General features: G+C 51.6%; 1 protein-coding gene across 1 annotated transcript in view; it reads right to left on the bottom strand.

The window, feature by feature from the left end:
* Positions 1-25,200, bottom strand: part of REG4 (regenerating family member 4) — a 51,700-nt gene extending 26,500 nt beyond the window's left edge. The window contains exon 1 of the mRNA XM_040355459.1: positions 25,075-25,200. The gene's annotated coding sequence lies outside the window, so the exon portion shown is untranslated. The remainder of the gene's footprint in view (positions 1-25,074) is intronic.
* Between the last annotated feature and the right edge of the window lie 1,374 nt (positions 25,201-26,574).

Below are 26,574 nucleotides of genomic sequence, written 5' to 3'. Positions count from 1 at the left end.
AGATGTGCTGGAGGGAGCTGGGCCGTCGTCTGCCGGTGTCCGACACACGCCATCCCCCGAAGCCCCGTAATATCGGTGGAGGGGAGTGCCCACACCTCTCCTCTCGAGGTTGTTGTGGAGGAGCCGGTGGATCTCCACCAGGAGGAATGCCTCTATTTTGAGGAGGCTTCCACCTTCCCCGGACCCTCAGACACCTCCCCGCCCATCAGGGAAACCCCCTCCCGTGCTACCCCATCCAGGGAAACCCCCTCCCGTGCTACCCCATCCAGGGGAACCCCCTCCAGGGCTACCCCGTCCGGACGGGCACAAGGGAGAATGCAGAGGGAGCAGGCAAGGCAGACACGCCACATGGGTGATCTAGCCTGTGACCTGCGCTGTGTGGCAGATAGCCTGGCCTCCTCGGCCAAGACCCAGGCTGAATGCACAGTGCCTGACCAAGCAGGCTTAGCATACCAGCTCGATGTCGGACTGCCTGCAGGAGGTGAGCGCTAACTGCGCAGTCATGGTCACATGTCTGGGTGACCAAACCGAGACCCTTGAGGCCATGCGGCAGGGGGTCCCTCACCATCTGGGGACCATGGCTCGATTGTGCAGGCCAGCCTGGAGCGACATACCCTGGCCTTTGGGGAGCTGCAGGCCTCATGGCGGAGGCGAAGAGCCTGGGGGAGGTTATCCAGGCAAACACTGCTGCCATCCAGGCAGAGGGTCGGCAGAACAGGCGACTCCAGCGGCAGACCGCCAGCTGCGGATGCAGGCGGATAATACCTCTTTTCTCAGCCGCATTGCCGTAACGTTGAAGGGCATGCAGGCTACATCTGCCTTCAGACCAGGGGATGAACCTCGTCATGATGCGCCTCCCCCCACCCGAGTCTCCCCCCAGACAATTGAGGATCCATACCCGTGGCACCAGGCCTGGCACACGAGAGGGCAAATGAGTGCTCTTTGTTTTTTTTTGGGTTGGACGTGCGCAGAGGTATGTGCAGTCCTCCTGTAAGGGCATGATCCCTATGTTATTTTTATTTTTTGTCACTGCACACGGTGAGGGGGGCAGAAGTGGTGCCCGGACACCCGTTTGCAGGGTCAGGGTTTGCCCGGTGCTGCTACAGTGTGACTGGTGTGTGTATGTGTGGGTGACATTCCTGCCAGCAAGGCGTGTCACCTTGGGTCGTGAGGGAGAGGTTATCCCCACGACCGTGTGAATGGTGTATGAATGGTCAGCGACACCATTGGGGCCTTGGCGCGGCGTTGCTTCTCCCAAGTCCTGCATGGTGGACTTGGGCTAATCCAATGTGATGAGGATGTGGTGTGTGTGAGCTAGGGACCACAGTGGTGTGCATGCGTGCATTCTCCTTGTGCCATGATGAATGTGTGTGTGTTTAACGTGCAAAGATTCGTTCCACGAGACATCTCCTGAGTGCTCTTCCCTCAGCAGACGGGGTATCCTCGGTTAGGGGGGGACTGTGTGGTTGGGGGGTCAGGTCATCACGTAGGTCAATCTCCAGGACCTTTCTCATGGCGTAGTTGTGCAGAATACAACATGCCCCGATGATCTGGCACACAAAGTTTGGGGAATACATCAGGGTACCCCCGGACTTATCCAGGCATCGGAAACGGGACTTCAGGAGGCCAAATGTGCGTTCCACCACTGCACGGGTACGTATGTGTGCTTCATTGTATCTTCTCTCTCCTGGGGTTTGGGGGTTCCGGAATGGAGTCATCAGGTGGGGTCCCAGGGCATATCCAGAGTCACCTGGAAGGGAAAAGACAGGAGGATGTTAGTCATGCATGTGCCCCTCGTGATGTCTGCATCATGGGGGGGGACAGACATGCCTGACACCCATGTCACTCACCAATAGTGTTGCTCACGAATATTCGTATTGCGAATATTCGGCTCGAATATGGCATATTCGAGTATTCGCGATATATTTCGAATTTTGCGGTGAATATTCGCGATTCCGAATATTCGCATTTTTTCAATTTTATTTTTAAAACAGATCACATCCTATCGACGTCTAAAAGCATTGCTGGTATGATTAGAGACCCTGGGCCGAGTAGCTAAGCTGAGGCGATCCTTTTATGTTGCCGAATATAAAAAAAAAAAGCGAAATTTCGCTAATGCGAATGCGAAAATGATTGCGAATTTTCGATAACTGTGGTAGGAGAACTCTGATTGTCTCTGATGCAAAAGGGGGGGGGGCTTTGTGTATGTGTATGTTATGAATATTTGTATGTTTGATATTATTTTTTTTGTAAGAAGGAAAAAATTGCGCATACCTTAAAAAAAGGGGAGAATACAGCAGCAACTCAAAAATGTTATACAACATAAATGAATACAAGACAGAAAATGGAGTCGCTCTACAAGAATAAAAAATATGTCTAGTGACAAGACATGTGGGCAAATTATAAAATAAGCAAGCGCAAATAACTTGTGAAATACACAGTGAAACAAATATATAAAGAAATATAGTCCCAATAATAGAAAAATAATCTTTCATAAAAATGTCTGATATGTGAAGTGAAAAAAAGTCCAAAGCATGCAGCATGAACGTGTTCAATCTTCAAGGTGTTTGATTGACAAACGGCTGTGACAGATGGATAGAGTAAAGAATCACCACCAATGCAAAACACTTTTTATTTTCTATTGTGAGCCAATCAGAGTGCTCCTTCCGCATTTGCCGAATATTCGCAATTATTTTGTATTGTAAAATATCAAGAATATTCTGAGCCAATCAGAATGCTCCTTCCGCATTTGCCGAATATTCGCAATTATTTTGTATTGTAAAATATCAAGAATATTCTGAGCCAATCAGAGTGCTCCTTCCGCATTTGCCGAATATTCGCAATTATTTTGTATTGTAAAATATCACAAATATTCTGAGCCAATCAGAGTGCTCCTTCCGCATTTGCCGAATATTCGCAATTATTTTCTATTGTAAAATATCAAGAATATTCTGAGCCAATCAGAGTGCTCCTTCCGCATTTGCCGAATATTCGCAATTATTTTGTATTGTAAAATATCACAAATATTCTGAGCCAATCAGAGCGCTCCTTCCGCATTTGCCGAATATTCGCAATTATTTTGTATTGTAAAATATCACAAATATTCTGAGCCAATCAGAGTGCTCCTACCGCAGTTATCGAAAATTCGCAATTATTTTCGCATTCGCAATAGCGAAAATTCGCAATCATTTCATTTCGATAAAATATCACGAATATTCGAATTTAGCGAATATATCTCGAATATTCGACTATATATTCGAGATATATCGCAAAATCGAATATGGCGTATTCTGCTCAACACTACTCACCAACCAGCCAGCTGTCCCCATACACGTTCTGTTGGGATGGGGCTCTGACGGTATATGAAGCTGTTGTGGCTGGCACGGACGTGCCATATGAGGCATTGGGCATCGGCTATCACCTGTACGTTGATGGAATGCCAGTGCTTCCGATTGCGGTATATGTGCTCTGTGTCACGGGGGGCCGTAGTGCCACATGTGTGCAATCAATGGCCCCCACGGTGCGTGGGAATCCTGCAATTCTGTAGAAATCCTGCATTGCCTTCTGCCGCAGGTCCTCCTGGGTGGGTCTGATGAAGTGGTGGGACATGCGTCTGAGGATTGCGGGGGCAACCTGGTGCACACATCTGCTCATGGTGGATTGTGACATCCCAGACACGACTCCACTTGTACGCTGAAAAGATCCAGTGGCGAGGAAATGCAGTGTTGCCAGGACCTTGATCAGTGGCTGCACTGCATGTGAGGGGTGTGTCTGGCTGGTGATGTCATCATGCAGGGGTGTGGCTAATTCCAGGATGGCTTCAGGGCTGAATCTGAAGATGCGATACACCTCCGATTCCCCCATGGCAAAGACGTTCATGCGTGTGCGGAATATCCGCTCCCGTGCCCTCCTATGTGCCTGTGGACGCAGTAGTGCTAGGACCACGGCTGCCCCTGGCATGTTGGCACACAGATGTGTTGTCCTGCAAGTGTGGGTGCTCAGCTCGTCCGTAACGGTGCTGCTGTAGCTGCTCTCCAGCTGACCTGTGCACGTCTGTTGCCGGGTTGCACCTTATTTATGGGGAATAACTTTAGGCCGGACGTACAACTTACACGCACCGTGCGTAGCCTGCGCCGGTGCACGCACGTTCGTGAGTCGCTGTATTTCCCTCATTTGCATATTTGAATAGAAAATCAATGTGAGCTCCACATGCGTCCAGCATAAATATGCGCCCACGCTACGCCGGCGTAGGCAAGTTACGTCGGTCGGATGAAGCCTGTTTTTAGGCGTATCTTAGTTTGTGGGTCCGGCGCACAGATACGACGGCGCATATTTGCACTTACACGGCGTATCTGGAGATTAGTCGGCGTAACTTCTTTGTGAATCCGGGCCAGTATTTTTTACTTTTTGATTTAATAAATATCATAATTAAAAAATAAATAAATACATTTTCCTCAGTTTAGGCCGAAACATTTTCTTCTACATATTTTTGGTAAAAAAATCGCAATAAGCGTTTATTGATCGGTTTGCGCAAACGTTCTAGCGTCTACAAAATAGAGAATAGAATTATGGCATTTTTATTTATGTTTTACTAGTAATGGCGGCGATCTGCGATTTTTATTGTGACTGTGACATTGCGGCGGACATATCAGACACTTTTGACACATTTTTGGGACCATTCACATTTATTCAGCGATCAGTGCTATAAAACTGCACTGATTACTGTGTAAATGTGACTGGCAGGGAAGGGGTTAACACTAGGGGGTGAGGAAGGGGTTAAATGTATTCCCTGGGGGTGATTCTTACTGTGGGGGGAGGAGACTCACAAGGGGAGGAGACTGATCGGTGTTCCTCTGTACTGGGAACACACATCGGTCTCCTCTCCCTGACAGGACCCGGACCATCATTACACACACAGATCCATGGTTCTGCCGTGATTGCGGGCAATCGCGGGTGCCTGGAGGACATCGCGGCCACCGTGCACGCGCACGGGGTCTCAAGCAATGCGGCGGGGGCACGCGCGCACCCCCTAGCGGCCGGGAATGCAAGGACGTCATATGATGTCCACTCTGAAGGAGGGAGTGTTCCCGCCGACGTCATTTTACAATGACTCCGTAGGGAAGTGGCTAAGAGACTGGAGCCCTGGCCGGTACATCAGCGATAGAGGGGTCCTCAAATGTCCCGGGAAAGTGGATCAAGTTTTCTCTGTCACCTCTACAAATCACCGAGGGGACATCGTCACTCTGCCGGATCCACGGTTCTATAAGTAGGCCCCATGCCTGCGTGGTCACCTCTACAAATCACGTGGGGACATTGTCACTCTGCCGGATCCACGGTTCTATAAGTAGGCCCCATGCCTGCGTGGTCACCTCTACAAATCACTGAGGGGACATCGTCACTCTGCCGGATCCACGGTTCTATAAGTAGGCCCCATGCCTGCGTGGTCACCTCTACAAATCACCAAGGGGACATCGTCACTCTGCCGGATCCACGGTTCTATAAGTAGGCCCCATGCCTGCGTGGTCACCTCTACAAATCACGTGGGGACATTGTCACTCTGCCGGATCCACGGTTCTATAAGTAGGCCCCATGCCTGCGTGGTCACCTCTACAAATCACCGAGGGGACATCGTCACTCTGCCGGATCCACGGTTCTATAAGTAGGCCCCATGCCTGCGTGGTCACCTCTACAAATCACCGAGGGGACATCGTCACTCTGCCGGATCCACGGTTCTATAAGTAGGCCCCATGCCTGCGTGGTCACCTCTACAAATCACCGAGGGGACATCGTCCCTCTGCCGGATCCATGGTTCTATAAGTAGGCCCCATGCCTGCGTGGTCACCTCTACAAATCACCAAGGGGACATCGTCCCTCTGCCGGATCCACGGTTCTATAAGTAGGCCCCAGGCCTGCGTGGTCACCTCTACAAATCACCGAAGGGACATTATCACTCTGCCGGATCCACGATTCTATAAGTAGGCCCCATGCCTGCGTGGTCACCTCTACAAATCACTGAGGGGACATTGTCACTCTGCCGGATCCACGATTCTATAAGTAGGCCCCATGCCTGCGTGGTCACCTCTACAAATCACTGAGGGGACATCGTCACTTTGCCGGATCCACGATTCTATAAGTAGGCCCCATGCCTGCGTGGTCACCTCTACAAATCACTGAGGGGACATTGTCACTTTGCCGGATCCACGGTTCTATAAGTAGGCCCCATGCCTGCGTGGTCACCTCTACAAATCACCCAGGGGACATCGTCACTCTGCCGGATCCACGATTCTATAAGTAGGCCCCATGCCTGCGTGGTCACCTCTACAAATCACAGAGGGGACATCGTTACTGTAACGGCTACCCAAGTAGTGTGAGGGTCTCAGCCGTTGGAGACGTCCTTTTCCCTGACAAGTTATGATATGCAGGTACCGCCGGTATATCCCATCGAACGCCCTTCCAAGAAACGAGACGGGCTATGTTTGAAGGGTCAAGCAGACTGACTTTATTTGGCATATTTCACCTGCTTATATCTGCTTACAACTGTTACAAGAACAATGACAGTTTCCGCCCCCCCCCCTTCACCCAGTAGGGGGCTTCAACACAGACCCCCTGAAACAATGACATCTCCTTGAATTAATCACTTGACCAGTCTCTAGACGCTTCGGCACCGCAAACCACTTAACATTTTCTGGCCAGGCACATTCCTTTCTCAATAGAATTCAATTAACCTTTAAAACAATTATCACTCACACATAATCCCCCTCAGCATACACCTCACAGGGGGCTGTTACCTACACAAAAGAGAGTTCATTAGCTATGCGAAGGGAACATTAGCATTCAGCAATGAAAGAGACTTGTCCAGTTAACCCTTTGAGCTCAGAATACAATGTGGTACATCCAATTGTGACAAGCCATGCAGTTCCTTGTAGTCCTCACTGCATGAAGCTTATAACTGTCTCGGCAGCATGCATATGTCCGTTACACTACTCCCCTTTTGTGGAACACTCCGGCAGACCCGGATTGATCCTTTTCGGGTCAACTTGGGGATGTCCGGTCTGCTGTTAGAGTAAAAGTTCCGTTTGCCTGAACAGTCCGTCGGCCTTCCCATTGGCTTGTCAGGTCGGTAGCTGATGGTGACGGTAAATAATAGAATTCAATTCTGGAACAGTCACTTGCTTTGCTCTCTCAATGGCTCCCAAAACCTGTTGCTGATGCTCTTGGGACAGATACGGCACCACCTGGATGCAAATCCCATTTAATCTTTTGACAATTTCCGCCTGTTTGTGCATTTCAATGTTCAAGCCACGGGACATCTCATAATACATGACATAGTGTCGTTGCATCTCTGATTTCTCGCTGGCCAACTTGTCACATTCCCATTTTAGACTGTGATATTGTGCCGGATCTACAGTACATGTCGGGGAAGGTAGTCTTACCCGGTTCTCAGCAGCAAGCGGGTTGATTCCAGCAACGCGGGTGGTCACGGCACAAGCAGCAGCAGGTGTAGGTAAATAAGCCGAAGTCAGAGGGCCAATGTCGTTACCCAGCACAACCTCGGCAGGTAGGTTGTCCATGATACCAACTGTGGTCTTTCCTGACCCGGCTCCCCAGTCTAAGTGCACCTGGGTGGTGGGTACGCGAAATACAGCACCCCCTGCGACCTGGACGGCAACTGTGCGAGTGGACACGTTCTCTGGCTTTACCAGATGCCGTTGGAGACGTCCTTTTCCCTGGCAAGCTGCGATATGCAGGTACCGCCAGTATATCCCATCGAACGCCCTTCCAAGAAACGAGACGGGCTATGTTTGCAGAGTCAAGCAGGACTAACTTTATTTGGCATATTTCACCTGCTTATATCTGCTTACAACTGTTACAAGAACAATGACAGTTTCCGCCCCCCCCCCCTTCACCCAGTAGGGGGCTTCAACACAGACCCCCTGAAACAATGACATCTCCTTGAATTAATCACTTGACCAGTCTCTAGACGCTTCGGCACCGCAAACCACTTAACATTTTCTGGCCAGGCACATTCCTTTCTCAATAGAATTCAATTAACCTTTAAAACAATTATCACTCACACATAATCCCCATCAGCATACACCTCACAGGAGGCTGTTACCTACACAAGAGAGAGTTCATTAGCTATGCGAAGGGAACATTAGCATTCAGCAATGAAAGAGACTTGTCCAATTAACCCTTTGAGCTCAGAATACAATGTGGTACATCCAATTGTGACAAGCCATGCAGTTCCTTGTAGTCCCCCTGCATGAAGCTTATAACTGTCCCGGCAGCATGCATATGTCCGTTACAGTCACTGTGCTGGATCCACGGTTCTATAAGTAGGCCCCATGCCTGTGTGGTCACCTCTACAAATCACTGAGGGGACATTGTCACTCTGCCGGATCTACGGTTCTATAAGTAGGCCCCATGCCTGCGTGGTCACCTCTACAAATCACCAAGGGGACATTGTCACTCTGCCGGATCCACGGTTCTATAAGTAGGCCCCATGCCTGCGTGGTCACCTCTACAAATCACCGAGGGGACATTGTCACTCTGCCGGATCCACGGTTCTATAAGTAGGCCCCATGCCTGCGTGGTCACCTCTACAAATCACTGAGGGGACATTGTCACTCTGCCGGATCTACGGTTCTATAAGTAGGCCCCATGCCTGCGTGGTCACCTCTACAAATCACCAAGGGGACATTGTCACTCTGCCGGATCCACGGTTCTATAAGTAGGCCCCATGCCTGCGTGGTCACCTCTACAAATCACCGAGGGGACATTGTCACTCTGCCGGATCCACGGTTCTATAAGTAGGCCCCATGCCTGCGTGGTCACCTCTACAAATCACCGAGGGGACATTGTCACTCTGCCGGATCCACGGTTCTATAAGTAGGCCCCATGCCTGCGTGGTCACCTCTACAAATCACCGAGGGGACATTGTCACTCTGCCGGATCCACGATTCTATAAGTAGGCCCCATGCCTGCGTGGTCACCTCTACAAATCACCGAGGGGACATTGTCACTCTGCCGGATCCACGATTCTATAAGTAGGCCGCATGCCTGCGTGGTCACCTCTACAAATCACCGAGGGGACATTGTCACTCTGCCGGATCCATGGTTCTATAAGTAGGCCCCATGCCTGCGTGGTCACCTCTACAAATCACCGAGGGGACATTATCACTCTGCCGGATCCACGGTTCTATAAGTAGGCCCCATGCCTGCGTGGTCACCTCTACAAATCACCGAGGGGACATCGTCCCTCTGCCGGATCCATGGTTCTATAAGTAGGCCCCATGCCTGCGTGGTCACCTCTACAAATCACCGAGGGGACATTGTCACTCTGCCGGATCCACGGTTCTATAAGTAGGCCCCATGCCTGCGTGGTCACCTCTACAAATCACCGAGGGGACATTATCACTCTGCCGGATCCACGGTTCTATAAGTAGGCCCCATGCCTGCGTGGTCACCTTTGCTGTTTGCTTTAAAGAAGTTACGGACAAGAACTGTGGCCCCTTTCCAGTTTTTGTTTTCATTCCACCGGATCCACACTTTGTTGTGCAGAACTTCGGGGGTTTGATAGGTTAGTAAGGATGGGGTCTTGCCGGCTTCTGCACAGCACCAGGAGAAAGGAGAAGATACCACTTTTTATATCTCCCTTTTCCTGCTAATTGTTCTGAGTGAGCCATGGACTGCCTTATTCTGGTAGTATGGCACGCTGACCACTAGGGGCGGTATTCTGCGACTTCTACCAGCGCAGCAGAGGTAACTCCTCTTGTACATTGCCATCTTTTCTTCTTTAGCCTTGCAGCAGAGAAAGAATAAAAGAAACACGTAAATATGATTCTTGCCGTTTGCATGTCTCAGCACTTAGGCCCTGTACAGACGAGAGGATATCCGATGGAAACGGTCGGCTGGATTTTTATCCGCCGGAAAACTGTCCGGTAGGCCGTATACACGACGGATCTATCTGCTGGAACTGATCCGCGGATAAATCCCAGCGGACAGATCCGGTCGTGTGTACAGGGCCTTACTGATATCTCCCTGGGAGGAGGGGACAGTGCAGATTCAGATCCCATCTTGGTGACTCTATATAAAGTTGTTTTTTGATGATGCGTCCCTCTGGTAGGAAAGGGGGTTTCACCTTATTGGCGGGAGGTGCAGCTCCAGGTCACCCCTCAGGGACCAATAAATGTAGAATAGTTAACGTATGTCTGTACATATGTGTTGTTGTTGTTTTTTGTGTGTTTTTTCCAATTTTATTCTGCAGGTGGTTTGATCTGAACTTGTGCCGGAGAATGGGGTGGAATAGAGAGTCAGGATTGTGGGAATTTCTACGCATCTCTGGATATAAATGTTTATATAATAATGTTTTAAAAACGTTTGTATTTTCTATTTCTTCTTTCTCCTTTTCTGTTGTTGTGCAGATTCAGGTCAGGTATTCAGGATTGAATGCCCTCTCTTGGGACACTGAGGACAGTGTCTATTCAGGTGGGGGGAGTGCGTAGCGCCTGGTTACCTTACAGTACTGGTGATAGTTACATTTATGTGGAGATCTGAGTGTTAGTTAAACTCTGATCCAGATTGTTAGTAGCAAAATGCGGTCTCTGTCTCAGCTTGGCTGTGCTGTGGGTTATTCTGCAGTATTTGGGTGTTCTTCCAACCCCGGTGCTGCAGGTGGCAGCAGTGGAGTCAAGGTTTGGGTTTCTCTTTCCCAGCTGCCAATCAGGAGGGTTTGTCCTTGCTGTGCATGCTGGGGAGGGGTATTTATGGGGCAGACACCATTGGTTCTGGGTCTTCTTAGTCCAGTGTGGCACCTACCTTTAGGGTGGCCACATCACGGCGCCCCTGCGTTATGGCCTACCTGGCCGGGGCATGTGTGCCACGCGGTGTTCCTGGTTTCGGGACCCGGAGCATCTGAACAGTGACGGGGATCCAGTAAATGACTGAGTCCCCACCTCTGAGGATCCCAAGCTGGGTGCTGTTTGGTGGGGAGTCAGTCTGAGGAGCGCCATTGAGAGGCTGTCGGTTCAAAAGGGCCTGGACAGACCACCGGGATCGAGGTAACGGACACTGAGGGATTGATCACCTGTCAGTCGGTACCGGGGCGACAAGCTGAAGGAGATCCAGAGGTGACCTGTGGCAGAGGTGTCTTCTGAGGCTCATTGGAATGGGTCTGTGGCAGAGACTTTATCCTACAATTGTCCGAGTGATACTCCGGCTGCCAGGTCAGTGGGGGGGGCCTGTCCGGGTCAGTGAGAGGGGCCTGTCCAGGTCAGTGAGAGGGGCCTGTCCGGGTCAGTGAGAGAGGCCTGTCCGGGTCAGTGAGAGGGGCCTGTCCGGGTCAGCGGGAGGGGCCTGTCCGGGTCAGCGGGAGGGTCTGTCCGGGTCAGCAGGAGGGGCCTGTCCGGGTCAGTGAGAGAGGTCTGTCCGGGTCAGTGGGAGGGGCCTGTCCGGGTCAGTGGGAGGGGCCTGTCCAGGTCAGTGAGAGAGGCCTGTCCGGGTCAGTGAGAGAGGCCTGTCCGGGTCAGTGGGAGGGGCCTGTCCAGGTCAGTGGGAGGGGCCTGTCCGGGCCAGTGAGAGGGGCCTGTCCAGGTCAGTGAGAGGGGCCTGTCCGGGTCAGTGGGAGGGGCCTGTCCGGGTCAGTGAGAGAGGCCTGTCCGGGTCAGTGAGAGGGGCCTGTCCGGGTCAGTGGGAGGGGCCTGTCCGGGTTAGTGAGAGGGGCCTGTCCGGGTCAGCGGGAGGGGCCTGTCCGGGTCAGCGGGAGGGGCCTGTCCGGGTCAGCAGGAGGGGCCTGTCCGGGTCAGTGAGAGAGGTCTGTCCGGGTCAGTGGGAGGGGCCTGTCCGGGTCAGTGGGAGGGGCCTGTCCAGGTCAGTGAGAGAGGCCTGTCCGGATCAGTGAGAGAGGCCTGTCCGGGTCAGTGGGAGGGGCCTGTCCGGGTCAGTGGGAGGGGCCTGTCCGGGCCAGTGAGAAGGGCCTGTCCAGGTCAGTGAGAGGGGCCTGTCCGGGTCAGTGAGAGAGGCCTGTCCAGGTCAGTGAGAGGGGCCTGTCCAGGTCAGTGAGAGAGGCCTGTCCGGGTCAGTGAGAGGGGCCTGTCCGGGTCAGTGGGAGGGGCCTGTCTGGGTCAGTGGGAGGGGCCTGTCAGTGGGAGGGGCCTGTCTGGGTCAGTGGGAGGGGCCTGTCCGGGTACACTGAACCCATTCCGGCGGGAGTGGCGCAGAGAAGTGTTACGTTTGGGAACAGGACTGTTTCCTATCATTACGCCTGAATCTGCTGTTCTCCTTTCTTCTTCTTCAGCTTTACTTTCCTCACCACAAGTTTATTGTTTTCCCCAGATGGGTAATAAAGAGCAAAGAGCACCTGTCTGGACTTTCCTTTACTTCTACTACATGCAATACACATCACTCACCCCTAGGGGGAGGAGGAGCCACGAGGTAACACGCCGCCCAAACATCCAGCCCCTCCTCCTCCGGGGGGAGTGCTACACAACCAAAAATGTTATTGATTGGGATTTTATGTGATAGACAAGGTGGCACAGAAGGGCTCCTTTACCCTTCAGACACGCGTTTTGCTTTTAGGCCAAAAAGTTGAATTTTGGTGTCATGTGACCAGAGCACCTTCCCCCACATGTTTGCTGTGTCCCCTCCCCCACACGTTTGCTGTGTCCCCTCCCCCACATGTTTTCTGTGTCCCCTCCCCCACACGTTTGCTGTGTCCCCTCCCCCACATGTTTGCTGTGTCCCCTCCCCCACATGTTTGCTTTGTCCCCTCCCCCACATGTTTGCTGTGTCCCCTCCCCCACATGTTTGCTCTGTCCCCTCCCCCACATGTTTGCTCTGTCCCCTCCCCCACAGGACTTCTTATGTCTTTCTTTCTCCAATGTCTTTCTTCTTGTCACTCTTCCACAAAGGGCAGATTTGTGGAGAGACCACTAATAGTTGTCCTGTGGACAGATTCTCCCCCCTGAGCTGTGCAGCTCCTGTGCAGCTCATCCAGTGTTACCATGGACCTCTTGGCTGCTTCTCTGTTGAATGCTCTCCTTGCCTGGCCCGGTCAGTTTAGGGGGACGGACATGTCTTGGTAGGTTTGCGGTTGTGCCGTACTCTTTCCATTTTCCGATGATGGATTGAACAGAAGCTCCGGGAGATCTTCAAAGCTTGGGAGATTTTTTATAACCTAACCCTGCTTTATACTTCTCCACAACGTTATCCCTGACCTGTCTGGTGTGTTCCTCGGCCTTCATGATGCTGTTCGTTCACCAAGGTTCTCTAACACACTTCCGAGGGCTTCACAGAACAGCTGTATTTATACTGAGATTACATGACACACAGGGGGACTCTATTTACTAATCAGGTGACTTCTGAAGGCGATGTGATCCTCTAGATTTTAGTTATCAGAGTAAATTGGGCGCCATACAAATGCCCCTCCCCCCCACACTTTTCACATATTTATTTGTATCATTTTCCTTCCACTTCACAATTATGTGACACTTTGTGTCTCTCACATAAAATCCCAATAAAATACATTTGTGTTTCTGGTTGTAACAAAATGTGGGGAATTTCAAGGGGTATGAATACTTGGCGGTTCCCAGCCCCCCATAAATGTGCCTCTTGGCGGTCTCCAGCCCCCCATAAATGTGCCCCTTGGCGGTCTCCAGCCCCCCATAAATGTGCCTCTTGGCGGTCTCCAGCCCCCCATAAATGTGCCTCTTGGCGGTCTCCAGCCCCCCATAAATGTGCCTCTTGGCGGTCTCCAGCCCCCCATAAATGTGCCTCTTGGCGGTCTCCAGCCCCCCATAAATGTGCCCCTTGGCGGTCTCCAGCCCCCCATAAATGTGCCTCTTGGCGGTCTCCAGCCCCCCATAAATGTGCCCCTTGGCGGTCTCCAGCCCCCCATAAATGTGCCTCTTGGCGGTCTCCAGCCCCCCATAAATGTGCCTGTAACGGATCATGGACTATGCCGCCGGGACAGTTATAATCTTCATGAGGACTACAAGGAACTGCATGGCTTGCCACAATTGGATGTACCACATTGTATTCTGAGCTCAAAGGGTTAATTGGACAAGTCTCTTTCATTGCTCTTTCATTACCTCTCTTTTGTGGAGGTAAACAGCCCCCCTGTGAGGTGTCTGCTGAGGGGGATTATGTGTGAGTGTGATAATTGTTTTAAAAGTTAATTGAATTCTATTGTCTGATCAAGTTAAGGAGCCAAAACGGCTAGCGGCTGATTGGCTCAAGGGAGTGTCATTGTTTTAAAGTGTGTGTATTGAAGTCCCCCCTGGGGGGGGGGAGTGTCATTTGTTTCTGTACAGTTGTAACCAGATATAAGGAGGAAAAATGTGGAAAATAAAGTCAGTCTGCTTGACTCTGCAAACGTAGCACGTCTCGTTTCTTGGAAGGGCGTTCGATGGGATATACCGGCGGTACCTGCATATCGCAGCTTGCCAGGGAAAAGGACGTCGCCAACGGCTGAGACCCTCACACCAGTGGGTAGCCGTTACATTGGTTGGCAGCGGTGGGATGGTCCTTTTATCCAAAGAGCAAGTGCTGAATGGAGTCGCAGTACGCCAGGCTGAAAAGATCCACACTGAAAGATCTATTGGAGAGTCGTGGTAGGAGCGCCAGCAACAGACCACGGAGGGAGCTGATAGCTGACCTGCTGGAGCTGGACGAAATGGATGGATCCATGGAAGGAACGGAGCCCCTTGCACCGGTCAGCAAAGAAGATGTAATTACTGGGATTGTACAGCGGAGATTATCTTTGTATCCAGAAACGTCCGTGGAACTAATCAACCAGCTGTTCCGGGAAGCAAGGGAAGAGATACAAACTAAGAGGGGACAAGAACTGGAACTGGTAAGAGCTAGACAGCCCATTACACCTGCAGTTCCTACCCCCCCACCTGCTGCTACAGGAAAGAAAATACCGTTCACTGCATTTAAAGCTTTTGTAGAAAGTGAGGAGGAAATCGATGGATATTTGGCGGATTTTGAGAGGCAGTGCTCACTACACCAGGTACCACCAGACCAATGGGTCACTATTTTGTCGGGGAAATTGTCGGGCAAAGCCAATGAAGCCTTTCGGGCTCTCGCTCCAGAGGATATTTTACAATATCAGCAAGTTAAAAAGGCGCTGCTAACCCGATACGCCGTAACTCCAGAAGCCTACCGCCGGCGCTTCCGGGAGTCCAAGAAGATGGCTGTGGACTCCCACATGGAATGGGCCAACCAGTTACAAAGGGTGGCATCCCTTTGGGTCCAAGGGTGCAAGGCCAACACCGGGGAGGAAGTATTGCAGCTGTTCCTAATGGAACATTTCTTCCAAGACCTGGCCGCAGACATACAAGACTGGGTACAAGATCGCCGTCCCGCTAACTTAAACGAGGCGGCTCGGCTAGCAGATGAGAACGCGGAGACAAGGAAAGTAAGCCAGGGTACTATGCGGCTGGCTCAGAAGGTAGAACCGCGTACTCCAACCGTCACCCCACGCCCAGAGTTTCGGGCTCCAGTTCCTCCACGTCCTCAGGGGCCTAACAACTACCCCCGGGATTCGCCTAGGGTGACGTGCCATCACTGCAGCGACACGGGACATATTGCTCGTTATTGCCCTTCGAGAGCTACAAATAACAACTGGAGACGCACAACACCCAACACAGAGGTCACTCCATCACGTCCCTCTGCGGCCCACTGCCTGGAGACCGAGGGGGGTCCTGAGGAATGTCTGGGAATTTGGTATGAGGCAGACCCAATACAAGCTGCCTCTCCGGATAACCGTCAGCATCACCGTCAGGAGGTACGAGTGAATGGACAAGTAGCACAAGGCCTAAGAGATTCCGGGACTACTATCACTCTGATTCAAAAACATCTGGTAAAGCCAGAGAACGTGTCCACTCGCACAGTTGCCGTCCGGGTCGCAGGGGGTGCTGTATTTCGCATACCTACCACCCGGGTGCACTTAGACTGGGGAGCCGGGTCAGGAAAGACCACAGTTGGTATCATGGACAACCTACCTGCCGAGGTGGTGCTGGGCAACGACATTGGCCCTCTGACTTCGGCTTATTTACCTACACCTGCTGCTGCTTGTGCCGTGACCACCCGCGTTGCTGGAATCAACCCGCTTGCTGCTGAGAACCGGGTAAGACTACCTTCCCCGACATGTACTGTAGATCCGGCACAATATCACAGTCTAAAATGGGAATGTGACAAGTTGGCCAGTGAGAAATCAGAGATGCAACGACACTATGTCATGTTGTGACGGTATCGGTATGATATCCCCGTCAACGTTCCCTTCTTCCCATAACGAAAATCACCCCAATATTCCACGAGGAGGGATATCCCTGGAATCGCCCAGAAAGCCACACATGAGACAAGCTTACTCCTAGAACAAGACAGTTTAATGTTACAAAAACTCAGCTTATATGTGGTTACAGCCTGTTAGGAACGCCCCCCTCACACAGTGGGGTTTCCCATACAGATTATAGGAGACAAGTCGGAGCCGACCATGCAGACACGTTTCTTTAGATAAAGACATCAGTGGAGTTAATTAATACACTGAAGCAATCAGAATAATTAACATACTACTTCTCTAATCATTTAGCCTGATGATACAATACACATCTTTTAAGGGTAAACACAGATCTTCTTCACACAACACAATAGATCAATTAACCTTTAGAATAGTGAGGGGACATTAGCACGTCAATAACCTGTCAGAGGAATGAATCACACATGAAATTCCTTTCTACCTCTACCCATATGGCTAGCAGGGAGCAGTAAACTGATACATATAGGCCAATGTATCACACATGTATTATGAGATGTCCCGTGGCTTGAACATTGAAATGCACAAACAGGCGGAAATTGTAAAAAAATTAAATGGGCTTTGCATCCAGGTGGTGCCGTATCTGTCCCAAGAGCATCAGCAACAGGTTTTGGGAGCCATTGAGAGAGCAAAGCAAGTGACTGTTCCAGAATTGAATTCTATTCTTCACCGTCACCATCAGCTACCGACCTGGTAAGCCAATGGGAAGGCCGACGGACTGTCCAGGCAAACGGAACTTTTACCCTAACAGCAGACCGGACATCCCCAAGTTGATCCGAAAAGGATCAATCCGGGTCTGCCGGAGTGTTCCACAAAAGGGGAGTAGTGTAACGGACCTATGCATGCTGCCGGGACAGTTATAATCTCATGCAGGGAGGACTACAAGGAACTGCATGGCTTGTCACAATTGGATGTACCACATTGTATTCTGAGCTCAAAGGGTTAATTGGACAAGTCTCTTCCATTGCTCTTTCATTACCTCTCTTTTGTGGAGGTAAACAGCCCCCCTGTGAGGTGTCTGCTGAGGGGGATTATGTGTGAGTGATAATTGTTTTAAAAGTTAATTGAATTCTATTGTCTGATCAAGTTAAGGAGCCAAAACGGCTAGCGGCTGATTGGCTCAAGGGAGTGTCATTGTTTCAAAGTGTGTGTATTGAAGTCCCCCCTGGGGTGGGGGAGGAGTGTCATTTGTTTCTGTACAGTTTGTAACCAGATATAAGGAGGAAAAATGTGGCAAATAAAGTCAGTCTGCTTGACTCTGCAAACGTAGCACGTCTCGTTTCTTGGAAGGGCGTTCGATGGGATATACCGGCGGTACCTGCATATCGCAGCTTGCCAGGGAAAAGGACGTCTCCAACGGCTGAGACCCTCACTCAACTTGGGTAGCCGTTACAGTGCCCCTTGGCGGTCTCCAGCCCCCCATAAATGTGCCCCTTGGCGGTCTCCAGCCCCCCATAAATGTGCCCCTTGGCGGTCTCCAGCCCCCCATAAATGTGCCCCTTGGTGAGCTGCTCCCCATAAATGTGCCTCTTGGTGAGCTGCTCCCCATGTTCTCTCTTTCTACAATAGCTTTCCCATTAGCCTTGAAAATGGCCGTCATTTAGTTTTAGGACTCCCCCCCATCCCCCCATGCAGGAGATTTGGGACCGGATTCTCCAGTTCCTCTTTAGAATCCTTTTTCCTGCAGGAATATCGGAATCCACTCTTCCTGGATGGTGGGAAATGTCCCCAGAGGGGCCTAGTGGGGGGAAGGGGACCCTCGGTGGGACATGGAATGTAAGCTTTGTGCACAGAGGGGTCCTCCAATCCCGAGGAGGATCCATCCCAAGACGGGTCGGGATTCAGGTAAATGTCACACCTGTATGGGGATCCCGGAATGTCACCAATCAACCATCGTATGACAAGGTGGGGGAGGGGTGGTGGATGATGTGAAGGTGACACAGAATAATAGTGAGGTGACACCCTTCATAATTGTGTCCTTATCAGTGTGTGTATTTCTTATCGTCTGTACATAGCGGTGACACCCAGGACACCCGGCCCATCTGTGCAGCCGAAATTAACCCCTCCATGTACCGGCCAACCCGTTCTTCTGTCATGTCCCCGTTCTTCCGTCACGTCCCCCGTTCTTCTGTCACGTCCCCCGTTCTTCTGTCACGTCCCCCGTTCTTCTGTCACGTCCCCGTTCTTCTGTCACGTCCCCGTTCTTCTGTCACGTCCCCCGTTCTTCTGTCACGTCCCCCGTTCTTCTGTCACGTCCCCCGTTCTTCTGTCACATCCCCGTTCTTCTGTCTCGTCCCCCGTTAATCTGTCACGTCCCCTGTTCTTCTGTCACGTCCCCGTTCTTCTGTCACGTCCCCCGTTCTTCTGTCACGTCCCCCGTTCTTCTGTCACGTCCCCCGTTCTTCTGTCACGTCCCCGTTCTTCTGTCTCGTCCCCCGTTAATCTGTCACGTCCCCCGTTCTTCTGTCACGTCCCCGTTCTTCTGTCACGTCCCCCGTTCTTCTATCACGTCCCCCGTTCTTCTGTCACGTCCCCCGTTCTTCTGTCACATCGCCGTTCTTCTGTCTCATCCCCCGTTTTTCTGTCACGTCCCCCGTTAATCTGTCACGTCCCCCGTTCTTCTGTCACGTCCCCGTTCTTCTGTCACGTCCCCCGTTCTTCTGTCACGTCCCCGTTCTTCTGTCTCGTCCCCCGTTCTTCTGTTACGTCCCCCGTTCTTCTGTCACGTCCCCGTTCTTCCGTCTCGTCCCCCGTTCTTCTGTCACGTCCCCCCTTCTTCTGTCACGTCCCCCCTTCTTCTGTCACGTCCCCCGTTAATCTGTCACGTCCCCCGTTAATCTGTCACGCCCCCCGTTCTTCTGTCACGTCCCCCGTTCTTCTGTCACATCCCCGTTCTGTCACGTCCCCCGTTAATCTGTCACGTCCCCCGTTAATCTGTCACGTCCCCCGTTCTTCTGTCACGTCCCCGTTCTTCTGTCACGTCCCCCGTTCTTCTGTCACATCCCCCGTTCTTCTATCACGTCCCCCATTCTTCTGTCACGTCCCCCGTTCTTCTGTCACGTCCCCGTTCTTCTGTCTCGTCCCCCGTTCTTCTGTCACGTCCCCCGTTAATCTGTCACGTCCCCCGTTCTTCTGTCACGTCCCCCGTTCTTCTGTCACGTCCCCCGTTCTTCCGTCTCGTCCCCCGTTCTTCTGTCACGTCCCCCGTTCTTCTGTCACGTCCCCGTTCTTCTGTCTCGTCCCCCGTTCTTCTGTCACGTCCCCCGTTCTTCTGTCACGTCCCCGTTCTTCCGTCTCGCCCCCCGTTCTTCCGTCACGTCCCCCTTCTTCTGTCACGTCCCCCCTTCTTCTGTCACGTCCCCCGTTCTTCTGTCACGTCCCCCTTCTTCTGTCACGTCCCCCGTTCTTCTGTCTTGTCCCCCGTTCTTCTGTCTCGTCCCCCGTTCTTCTGTCACGTCCCCAGTTCTTCTATCACGTCCCCCGCTCTTCTGTCTCGTCCCCCGTTCTTCTGTCTCGTCCCCCGTTCTTCTGCCACGTCCCCCGCTCTTCTGTCTCGTCCCCCGTTCTTCTGTCACGTCCCCCGTTCTTCTGTCACGTCCCCCGTTCTTCTGTCACATCCCCATTCTGTCACGTCCCCCGTTAATCTGTCACGTCCCCCGTTCTTCTGTCACGTCCCCCGTTCTTCTGTCTCATCCCCCGTTCTTCTGTCACGTCCCCCGTTCTTCAGTCACGTCCCCCGTTCTTTTGTCACGTCCCCCGTTCTTCAGTCACGTCCCCCGTTCTTCAGTCACGTCCCTCGTTCTTCTGTCACGTCCCCCGTTCTTCTGTCACGTCCCCCCTTCTTCTGTCACGTCCCCCGTTCTTCTGTCACGTCCCCCCTTCTTCTGTCACGTCCCCCGTTCTTCTGTCTTGTCCCCCGTTCTTCTGTCTCGTCCCCCGTTCTTCTGTCACGTCCCCAGTTCTTCTATCATGTCCCCCGCTCTTCTGTCTCGTCCCCCGTTCTTCTGTCTCGTCCCCCGTTCTTCTGCCACGTCCCCCGCTCTTCTGTCTCGTCCCCCGTTCTTTTGTCACGTCCCCCGTTCTTCTGTCACGTCCCCCGTTCTTCTGTCACATCCCCATTCTGTCACGTCCCCCGTTAATCTGTCACGTCCCCCGTTCTTCTGTCACGTCCCCGTTCTTCTGTCACGTCCCCCGTTCTTCTGTCTCATCCCCCGTTCTTCTGTCACGTCCCCCGTTCTTCAGTCACGTCCCCCGTTCTTTTGTCACGTCCCCCGTTCTTCAGTCACGTCCCCCGTTCTTCAGTCACGTCCCTCGTTCTTCTGTCTCATCCCCCGTTCTCCTGTCACTTACCACCCGTCCCGTCACCAGATTCAGCCTGTCACTGGACCACCAGCCTCTCAATAGCGCTCCTCAGACGGACTCCCCACTGAACAGCAATACAACTTGGGATCCTCAAAGGTGGGAACCCCGTCGCTCACTGGGTCCCCGTTGCTGTTCAGATGCTCCGGTTCAGCATGGTCCCGGAACCAGGAACACCGTGTGGCACGCACGCCCTGGCCAGGTAGGCCATAACACCGGGCGCCGTGATGTGGTCACCCTAAAGGTGGGTGCCACACTGGACGAAGAAGACCCAGAACCAATGGTGTCTGCCCCATAAATACCCCTCCTGCACAGCGAGGACAACCCCTCCTGATTGGCTGCTGGGGAAGAGAAACCCAAACCTTGACTGCACTGCTGCCACCTGCAGCACCGGGGTTGGAAGAACACGCCAGTACAGCAGAATAAGCCCGAAGCACAGCCCAGCTGAGACAGAGACCCTGTTTAACACAAAACAATTTGGATCAGAGTCTCACTACACTCCCATCCCCCTCTAAATGTAACTATCACCAGTACTGTAAGGTAACCAGGCGCTACACACTCCCCCCACTGTCCTCAGTGTCCCAACAAAAGCTATTCACTCCTGAATCTGCATTACAATATAAAAGGGAAGAAATAGAAAAGTACAAACATTTTATACATTATCATGTATTTCATATACAGTGGGGATGGAAAGTTTGGGCACCCCAGGTAAAAATGTTGTATTAATGTGCATAACGAAGCCAAGGAAAGATGGAAAAATCTCCATCAAATTACAGATCAGACATTCTTATAATAAATCAGAAAAAGTTACATTTTATTTCCATCATTTACACTTTCAAAATGACAGAAAACAAAAAATGGCGTGTGGAAAAGTTTGGGCACCCTGCAGAGTTGATCTCTTGTACTGCCCCCTTTGGCAAGTATCGCAGCTTGTAAACGCTTTTTGTAGCCGGCCAAGAGTCTTTCCATTCTTGTTTGAGGGATCTTTCCCATTCTTCCTTACACCAGTCTTCGGCCCCATACACACGAGAGGATTTATCCGCAGATACGGTCCAGCGGACCGTATCCGCGGATAAATCCTCTCGAGGATTTGCGCGGATTTTGATGCGATGGAGTGTACTCACCATCGAATCGAAATCCGCGCCGAAATCCTCTGGCGATGACGTGTCGCGCCATCCCGGCAATTATGACGCGGCGACGTGCGCGACGCTGTCATATAAGGAATTCCACGCATGCGTCGAATCATTACGACGCATGCGGGGGATCCCTTCGGACGGATGGATCCGGTGAGTCTGTACAGACCAGCGGATCAATCCGTTGGGATGGATTCCAGCGGATAGATTTGATAGCATGTCATCAAATATTTATCCGCTGGAAATCCATCCCAGGGGAGAAATATCCACGGAAACAGATCCGCTGGAGTGTACACACCATAGGATCTATCCGCTGAAACCCATTCGCTGGGATTTTTCAGCGGATGGATTCTATCGTGTGTATGGGGCCTGACAGTTCTCTGAGATTTCTGGGCTGTCTGTCACGCACGGCTCTTTTAAGGTCTATCCATAGATTTTCAATGATGTTGAGGTCAGGAGATTGTGAAGGCCATGGCAAAACCTTCAGTTTCCGCCTCTTGATGTAATCCCTCCCCCGTGGATTTTGAGGTGTGTTTAGGATCATTATCCATTTGTAGAAGCCATCCTCTCTTTATCTTCAGCTTTTTCACAGATGGCATCAAGTTACCATCCAAAATTTGCTGAAATTTTATTGGATCCATTTTTCCTTCTACTGGTGAAATGTTCCCTGTGCCACTGGCTGCAATACAACCCCAAAGCATGATTGATCCACCCCCATGCTTCACAGTTGGACAAAGGTTCTTTTCATTCAATTCTGTGCCCTTTCTTCTCCAAACGTACCTTTGCTCTTTCCGGCCAAAAAGTTCTATTTTAACCTCATCGGTCCTCAGAACTTGTTTCCAAAATGCGTCAGGCTTGTCTATATGTTCATTTGCAAAGTTCAAACGCTGATTTTTGTGGTGAGGACGTAGAAGAGGTTTTCTTCTGATGACTCTTCCATGAAGACCATGGCCCAGATTCAGGTACATTTGCGCTTTATTTGCGGAGGCACAGGGCAACGATTTTGCCCTGCGCCCCCGTAAATATTTTGCGCTGCCCTCGATTCACGGAGCAGTAGCTCCATAAATTGCGAGGGCGCGCCGACAAAATTGCCCGGCGTAAGCGCGCGCAATGTAAATGATCCCGCCAGGGGCGGGAATCATTCAAATTAGGCGCGCTCCCACGCCGAGTGTAGAGCGCATGCTCCGTCGGGAAACTTTCCCGACGTGCATTGCGGCAAATGACGTTGCAAGGACGTCATTTGCTTCAAAGTGAACGTGAATGGCGTCCAGCGCCATTCACGATTCACTTACGCAAACGACGTAGATTTTAAATATCGCGACGCGGGAACGTGGGTATCCTATAGCATTGGCTGCGCCTGCTATTAGGATGTGTAACCTTGCGCGAAACCCGACGTACGGAAACGACGTAATTTGTGTACGCAGGGCTCGCGCAACGTTGTGAATCGGTGTTAGTATGCAATTTGCATACTATACACAGATCACAATGGGAGCGCCCCCTAGCGGCCAACGCAAGAATGCAGCCTAAGATATGCGTGGCATAAGAGCCTTATGCCGCGCAGATCTTAGGCTGCAGTCGGCGTAGCGATGTTCCTGAATCAGGAGCATTCGCTACGCCGGAGCAAGTAAGCAATTGTGCTGTGTAACCTATGGTTACACGGGCGCAATTGCTTCTTGAATCTGGCCCCATATTTGTACAAGTATCTCTTTATAGTGGAATAGTGTACCACAACTCCAGTGTCTGCCAGATCTTTCTGGAGGGATGGCGCCGTCACACGTGGGTTTTGCTTTTCTCACAATCCTGCGAGCCGTTCTGTCTGATATTTTTCTTGGTCTTCCAGATCTTGCTTTACCTTCCCCTGTTCCTGATGACTGCCATTTCTTCATTACATTCCGAGGAACAGAGGATATTGACATCTGAAAACGCTTTGCGATCTTCTTATCGCTTCTCCAGCTTTGTGAGCGACAACTATTTTCACTTTTCTAGACAACTGCTGAGAAGAACCCATGGTGCTGATTGTTGGGGGAGGGTCAGATGAGTCTTCCCAGACGATGATTGAGAACAATCCATGACACTGTCAGCTCTCAGCTTTGCAAAGGGGGCGGGGCATGCTAGAAATTCTGCAGGGTGCCCAAACTTTCGCAGATGCCATGTTTTGGTTTTCTGTCATTATGAAAGTGTAAATGATAGAAATAAAATGTAACTTTTTCTGACATATTAGAAGAATGTCTGATCTGTAATTTGAGGCCTTTTGGAGATTTTTCCATCTTTCCTCGGCTTCGTTATGCACATTAATACACATTTTTACCTGGGGTGCCCAAACTTTTGCAGATGCCATTTTTTTAAAGAGATGAAAAATGAACCTGCGCCACGGAAAATACTTGAAAAGTATATGCTGCAAGAAATTCTATTATGTGTGTATACTGCAAGAAGAACCTCTAGTACACGTGTCAATGTGTACAGAGAGGAAAAAGTGTCCGCCCCCCTATAAGTATTCCCCCCCGAAGAGAAATATGAAATGAAAGGAAGAAGTTAGAAGGCGCCGGCGCCCACCGATGTGAAATCACAATACAAATAAAAATATGCAGTGCTGTGACATAAATGGTTAATAATAAGTGATAAACTCACATGCAGTGCTTACAGAAGTTCACAAGGATGCATGGATAAATAAATCCCAAAAGTTAAATGTTAAAATAAACTGATAAATAATTTGTCCGTATATCTTTATCCATTTATCTTTAAAGTGCTGAATTTGTTCTTTGAATATTCCGTACTCCACAAAAGTGCTGCGTGCCACTCTTATTATTCTACTGTTGTGCCCCCTCTGTGCCCCTCTGTGCCCCTCTGTGCCCCCTCTGTGACCCTCTGTACCCCTCTGTGCCCCCTCTGTGACCCTCTGTACCCTCTGTGCCCCCTCTGTGCCCCTCTGTACCCCTCTGTACCCCCTCTGTGCCCCTCTGTGCCCCCTCTGTCCGCGCTCTGATCCCGTATCCCGCACTCACCAGATGGTGTCGCCCTCCTGGGGTAGAAAGCATCCACAGTGTATGCCCCGTGCTGCACTCTGGCAGATCTCTGTGCCCCCCCTGTGCCCCTCTGTGCCCCCTTTGTCCGCGCTCTGATCCCGTACTCACCAGATGGTGCCGCCCTCCTGGGGTAGAAAACATCCACAGTGTATGCCCCGTGCTGCACTCTGGCAGATCTCTGTGCCCCCTCTATGCCCCTCTGTGCCCCCTCTGTCCGCGCTCGGATCCCGTATCCCGCACTCACCAGATGGTGTCGCCCTCCTGGGGTAGCAAGCACCCACAGTGTATGCCCCGTGCTGCACTCTGGCAGATCTCTGTCCCCCTGTGGGACTCTTTCCAGGTTGAGCCTCTTGTTATGGCTTCTGACTATCATTTGTTGTTGCAGTCTGCTGTTTCCTCTCCACCTCCCTGTAGTCTCCCGGGAACGTGAGCTGGGAGGCCCTAGGGGGTCGCAACCAGCGGAGGGCTGGCAGTAGGGTGACCACATTTCCAAACTGCCATTCAGGGACACCCCCCCCCCTAACCCTAACCCTAACCCCCCCCCCCCCTTCCTAAAAAAAGATAACTTTTTATAAAAAAAAATTGTGACCCCCCCCCCCATGGTTTTCACCGGTTCATCCTGGGACCTGTAGTTCTTCACTAGTTGGGGGGGAGTCACATCTTCAGCTCTGAGGGGTTCATGGTGGGACCTGTATTCCTTCACTTTTGGGGGTCACATTCCCCCCAAAAGTGAACGACTACAAGTCCCAGCATGAACTCCTAATATCTAAGGATGTGACCCCCCCCCCAAATTGAAGGACTACAACACCCAGCATGAAACCCCTGAGATCTAAGATCCCATATATTTCACAGATCTATGCTGGTACCTGTAGTTCTTAACTAGTTTGGAGGGGTCACATCTTAAGCTCTGAGGGGTTCATGCTGGGACCTGTGTCAATTTCTGTATTGTCCCAGAGTGAAGGTGCCCGGGACAGACCTGCAGAATGCAGAACTGTCCCGGGCAATCCGGGACACGTGGTCACCCTAGCTGGCAGCCTTAGGCCTGGGGGGCAAGTTCAGTCAATTGGCCTATTGAACCGCCGAATCAGCTCACCATCCATGGCCCATCTGGTTTTTCAATGCAGCCTCACCAGTGCAGCCAACAATGCAGCCTGATCACTGGGGCAGGTTACATGGGGTGTATGGGGGGGTGGGGGCAGCTATGGGTGTCAGGGTCTCTCACTACAGTGAACTCAGCAGGTCCTTGCACACCACGGCCTCCTGGGGGGGTAATGCTCCTGGTCCTGGGGTCAAGTTGCAGCCAGCACCCAGCCCTGCGTCCCGAATCCCTGGCACACCCTGCTTCCAAGAATCCGGTCTCCGGGAGTTGTAGTTTCCTCTGCGCTGCTCTGTTTTCCACCCACCAGGAGCTTGAGCGTGGACTACAACTTCCAGAATGCAACAGCTAGTGGTCAGCCACCATGGCCATGCCCCCGGCCCAACTTCCTAGACCAGAATAAAAAAGAAAATGGTATCGGGCAGCGGCTGCCGGCCATAAGTCAGGGTGGCCTGGGAGGCAATTGCCACCCTGCCCCCCGGCCCAGCCCTCCCCTGGTCGCAACCTGGAGCCAGAAAGCAGCTAAATCCTGCTGGTCTGTTGAGGGGTATCTCAAAAGACCTATATGAGCCCAGCATGCCAGAGGGGTAGGTACAAAGACACTGGGGTCGGCAAAAAGGCAGAAGAACCTTAAGGTCAAACAAATTG

Source organism: Rana temporaria, chromosome 5 (assembly GCF_905171775.1).
Source record: "Rana temporaria chromosome 5, aRanTem1.1, whole genome shotgun sequence".
Classification (NCBI taxonomy): Eukaryota; Metazoa; Chordata; class Amphibia; order Anura; family Ranidae; genus Rana; species Rana temporaria.
This window is presented reverse-complemented; position numbering and strand designations above follow the sequence as displayed.